This window comes from Dipteris shenzhenensis, chromosome 23 (genome assembly GCF_047967505.1).
Source record: "Dipteris shenzhenensis isolate YYH24624 ecotype China chromosome 23, Dip_SZ_1.0, whole genome shotgun sequence".
Lineage (NCBI taxonomy): Eukaryota > Viridiplantae > Streptophyta > Polypodiopsida > Gleicheniales > Dipteridaceae > Dipteris > Dipteris shenzhenensis.
In genome coordinates this window covers 2,606,942-2,613,151 of record NC_141618.1, presented here as the reverse complement: position 1 = coordinate 2,613,151, position 6,210 = coordinate 2,606,942, and positions in this window count along the sequence as shown.

Genomic DNA, 6,210 nt, shown 5'->3' with positions numbered 1-6,210 from the left:
TGCCTACTTTGGTTCAATGGACTACTGCATTCAAGGAAGATGCAGGTGTAGGTGAGATTCATTACTCATTGAGAAAATGCTAATTACTAAAGAAATTTGTGCAAAAACAGTGGACTCAAGCTCACAACTAGCTCCACTATGCTGGCCATTTGTTGAATCCTACTTGTTGGGAATATCAGCCTAAAATTGGAGTAACATCTTATAGAGACTTTAATATCCTCTAGGATTAGCATGACATTACATCAAAAGTGAATAGCATTATAATACCAAAGGCAGAGTTGCATGAAAAGAACTACCAAAATCTTAGAGTATTTGTTAACAAACACCTTCTATCCTCCTTAAACATCATGAGAATATGCTCCTCATATAAATTTAGGTGAAAAAACTTTCAATTTTTTCCCTTTTTCTTGCAAGAATACGACCATGTAGAGTTACTTCAAAATATGGCCGCCTACATGCTTTAAAATGGAGGAGAGTCTTGTGGTGCTTCATGTGGAGATTCTGATTGTTTTGGTGTAAATTGAATCTCCTCTTCTTGAACTACAAATGTTGATTAAATTTCCTTTTCTTGAATTGAAGGTATAGAGTGAATCTCCTCTTCTTGAATTGCATGTATAGACTAAATCTCGTCCACTTGAATTGTAAGTAGAGCCTATCCTTTTCTTGAATTGTAGGGTGCTCCCTAATAGTAGAGCAATTAGGTTTTGAGCTCTCACTGCCGTAAATGCATGTAGATCTATCTCTATATATGTTGACAGTGATGGATGTGTGTTCAAATCAAAAAGGCAGTTAAGGAGCAACATGCGATTGTACACTCTCTACCCACAATTGTGGCCATCTTTTTGCCACTACTTGGCATTTAATGAACTCCATTCTATTGAATAAGTCACCTTTTTGTCGGTGTGTGATTACCTCAATGTGGTAGATATTAGCTTTCTTGTGGACTTGCCCATAAAAGGGTATAATAGAACTTAGCATGGGTATTGTTTAGGCTAGTTAACATGGACATTGCATAGGATGAATAGCATGTAATTAATAGTGCTTTAAGTGTACACTTACTGTAGCACCGTGCGATGAAAGCCTGCCATTGAATTGCAAAAGGAACATTCACATAGTATCACCATGCATGATAGCCTGCCATTGAATTCAGAGGGAACATAGATTGGCTTCAACATCCAAACATTACAAACTCCAATGTGAGCTGCACCACCAATGAAGAAACAATTATTATTTGAGTCAGTTGTCAATACAACAAAGACGTTACTTACTTCTTGCAATATGCCATAAAGATAACTCGCACGTCGTTGAAATTTATAGGTTGCAACCATATACAGACATATGTTATGGTCTTTTTGTTATAGATAAGTACCTTTGAAAGGAGAGAATCAAGCATACATACATGGCTTTGTACTGATATAGGTAACTGTGTTATGACCACACTTCGCAAGAAATAAATGAGCATAAGCTCATTAGCTTTTCTAATCAATTATTGAATTATCAAGACACAGGAAAGTTTGTATCAAACCTTAGAATGCCCATCTTTACTTTGTCATTAACCTCCTTATAGGATTAGAGATGGTTAGAATCTCCTCTTTATCAAATGGAAAAAATTGAAGGTGTTGTTCAATGACAACCATCAAATCGAATTAGCTCTCCATTTCCTCCAATGCAACCATGTTTAATCTTGGTGATAGCCAAACTCCTATACTTGTCTCTCCTCCTCTCTTCCTCTTCACTTCTTCTCTCCTCCTCCTCATAGATTCTTTGGTCTTAGATCATGCAATTAGATCTTGTGGCATGTGGGAGAATCCCTCCTTTCATAGGTACAATGCTTCTTATGAGCAAGAGGCTAAAAGAGGGCCAAAAAGGCAAGTCGTGGAACACATAGATAATATGATGTGCATGGGTCTAAGTTTTGGATCTCTTGGAAGGACTAGAACTGGCCCACTATGCCTCTATAATGACTATTATGTCAGTTCTATAAGCTATAAATAAACTTTGCCCTCATTGTCCTGCAAAAAAAAGAAAAAAGAAAAAAGTGGTGTATGACAGAATTTAATCTTATAAAAAAGAGATGGAAAAATCTGCATGGCTGCAATTTCAAAGTTTATGTCATAAGCATTATGGACTCTTACTTCGATGATTATTTTAACCCTTCTTTTGATGCTTATGTGGTGTGAAAGTCTAGCACGTGTTTCTATTCTTTTGTTGATGCTTGTCAATTTTGCTAAAAAAGCATCAATACAAAGCCTCGAAAAAGGCCCCATATTGTGGCGGTGTATGAAACCAAATTATTTGCTGTAACACTTCTTTTTTCTACTTTAGAAAAAAAAAAACTCCAAAGTTCAAACTAAAAAGCATGGAGACCATGATTTATTTGGTTGAGTTGTGTTCCCCAATGCCCCAAAGCTTGATTTTTGGTAGGACCAAGGCTTATGTTTGCTTTTGGAGAATTTAAAGGGTAGGGCCATTTTTTCTTTTTCTTTTTGAAATCTGCATTATTATTTTGTCATAAAAAATACTTTTTAAAGGTAGTATTTGCTTTATCCAAAACAACACATCCATTTATTTTTAAGAAACAACATATAGATGCATGATGCTTAGCATAATATACAATTTTTTGTCCTTGTCCTACATTATAAACCTTAGGTGTGCCTTTAACATTAGCCTTTAGGTTTTCATGTTAAAACTCAAACGATATTTTGCGTGTTGTATGGTAAGGGAATTTAAGGGAGAAAACGTTTATTTAGATGTACCTTGGCGTTTGGAGGTGATATTCACACATGTATTCGATCATGTAGTACTCAAGCCATGTTAAGGTATAGTATTGATGATGTGGAAAGACATAAAGATAGTAGTTATGGACATCTCACCTACTTAGGTACACTAATATTCTCACCAACTATATTTGTCAAAATATTGTAACCTTCCATCACAACAACGAGATGGGATTGGAAAAAAGTCACATTCAAAGAACTAGAAAGAATGTGAATAAAGAAAGAAGGATGAAAGAAATAAGAAATAAGATAGTGGTGGAAGCTTGACATTTGAATATATTTAAGTAAAGAAAGATTTCGGTACTATAAACTCTAGATAACCATAGAACCCTTAAATATATACACTCTAGATAAATATAGAACCTTGAAAAGATTCCATTTGGCATAAAAGGATAATATTTATTTAGAAACATTTTGTCTCTCTCACAATGTCTTTATGTTGCTCATCATATGATAATGGAACTCATTATGTCTTTTGGAAGGCCATATGGATGCATGATATTGGCATAATATCCATGTTTTTGTCCTTGTCCTACATTTGAAACCTAGGCGAGCTTTTAATATTAGTTTCATAAAATTTTCATGTTACAATTCTATAAACTGAATCCAACTCTTGTATGTTATGTGTTGTGGAGACTAAGGGTGAAAACATTCATCTAGGTTCCACACTAGGATTAGGAGATGATGCTCACACATGGATTCAATCATATAGTACACAAGCCATGTTAAGATATGCTAGTGACGACATGTAAAAAGACATAGAAATGGTAGTGATGGAGAGTCTCACCTACTAAGGTACTCTAATGTAATCATAATCTATATCTATAAAAAATATCATATACTTCCATTACAAGGCAATAGAACTAAGAAAAGTTCACATTAAAAGAATTAGAAAGAACATGACTATGGAAGGAAAAATGAAAGAAATAAGATAGTGGTGGAAGGTTGATGCTTGAGTATGTTGAGTAAAGAAAATTTTGTAGTCCTATAAACATTGAGGGTTTCATGTACAAATGCAAAAAATCAAGATACATGGAGAGAGGTGTGCAATGAATGGGTTACAACTTGCAAGCAAGGAAGATATAAGATAGAGGGAAGAAAGGATTGGTGTCCTTAAAGTGAAACCATGTTCTCTTGTACGGAAAACTCAAATTGTGACCACTTGCATAAGAAGACTTCCACCTTTCTCAACACAAATCCTCCATCAATTGATTTTTATTTTCCTTTTTGTCATATTTTGGATGAGATGAGAGCTACCTACTAAGCTATAGACGGCTTTTCATAGTCATGATTGGTACACATTGTCCACATTATCCTATCAGGCTAGAGCTACCCCGGAACAATACGAACACACACACTTGAAGATGATGGGATGCACTATTGGTTGATACTTTGAGCACACATGTCTTTAAGATGGAGCTAGATTGGCTTGCCAAGAGTAGTCTTGACCTTTAGCCAGCATTTCCTATGCAGATATTGTGTGAGATACAAAATTAGAAGAATCTAGTTGATCATAGCTAGTGCGATTGGACATTAAAAGTGACAAAGTGCAACTCAATATTTGTCATATCTTGATTCTTAACTCCCATTGGGAGCACTAAGTTTAAACATTAGTCAAGCAAAACTATTGGTAGTAGATATTGAAATGCATGTCAAATCTTGTCATACTTTACCTACTAAGGAAGAAAAAAAAGACTAAACTTAGTGAAGCAAAATATCTTCTTCTTTGTTGAATTGAATATCGATCTAACCATGAAGTTGCACGCAATGAGAAAAAGAGAGAGAGAGAGAGAGAGAGAGAGAGAGAGAGAGAGAGAGAGAGAGAGTCTATTAAGTTATGTTAAAGACTGATGGGTCTATGAGATTGATAGAAAACCTGATACAATGAGCAAAAGGATGGACCTACTAAGCGAGCATCCTAACCCATGATAGAGAAACCTGTGTACACATAGTCAAAGATATCATCATACATGTCACCCTAGTCATAAAACATAAAACATCCTTGGCATCAACGTCCCCATGGAATATGTAGTCTAATCAAACGTCAAGATACACCCGATGATCGACTAGGTAGTGTAGGCAAGAAGCCCGTGATAGATCTTTGTCTACTATCTGGATGAGAGTTCTGTCGTGCCCTCTTGGTAGCTATCCGAGGGTGGCTGGCGAGCTCCACGGTAACCCCCGTTGATTGTACCCCAGGTCACAGAGAGAGAGAGAGAGGAGAGAGAGAGAGAGAGAGAGAGAGAGAGAGAGAGAGAGGGAGGGAGGGAGGGAGGGACGGAGGGAGGGAGGGAGAGAGAGAGAGAGAGAGAGAGAGAGAGAGAGATTGCTAGGAGAAAAATTTGTACTATGTGTTGTATTGAAGAGAGAGAGAGAGAGAGAGAGAGAGAGAGAGAGAGAGAGAGAGAGAGAGAGAGAGAGATTGCTAGGAGAAAAATTTGTACTATGTGTTGTATTGAAGAAACACACTTTTTTGGCCACTAAGATACACTTTTGGGATGAGTAATGATGATTGATGGGATTTTTATGGAAAGAGAGATAGAGAGAGAGAGAGAGACGATTGGGGGGGCGAGGTCAGTTTCACTTTGTATAAAGATTGTGCTTACAAATTATAAGAAGTAGGAAAGTGAAGGAGGACTCCTTTTCCACTCAAAAAATGGTGAGCGAGTGGGGGACTCTCCCACCTTTCCTACTATCAAAGGCTTGGGGAGTTCAAAGGTGTTAACTTTGAGCAATTCGGGTAGGTACATTTGGTGGAGTCCAATTATGATTATGGAGATTTTTCGATCAAACAACCCCAATTAAAGTCCTAGCAACCCAAGCCTTTAACAAAGATCAAGAAGAAATTTTTATCTAGCATTGCCTCAAGGAATATGTGAGAATATTGAAGAATAAAGGTGTGTAGAGAGTGTGAAAGAGGAAGATTTTTTAGCTAGGACTTCCTTAGGGAATATGTGAAGAAGAATGAAATTTCTAGCCAACATTCATGAGGATTTAGCTCTATGGTTATGGTGATAAAAATTCATGTCTTGATTTATACGTGCACTATTTAGTGTGATTTATAAGGAAAGGTTCATGTCGATCTTTCTCTTCCACTTTCCTCTTTTAAGATATAGTTGCACTCAAAAGAGTTTCATAAGGGACTTGTAGTTGCGTTAGTGGGTTGGTAGAGCTATGAGGAGTAAAGACTTATGAGAAATACCCCCTCATAGCTTCCTTGAAGATAGAGCCTCAAGGGGAGATGCTATTGCCATGGAAAGGTTTGATTCTTTCTTTTGGGTACTTGCTAGGTTGTATTGGGGAATGTGTCGAGGGAGGCCTTTTCGGAACCTTGAAAGTGGTGAGCGGCTAGCGGCCACCCATGAGCAACTTTTTGGGCACATTTCGACCAAGAAAGGCCCACATGGAGCCGAAAATAGAGGGACTTATGAAA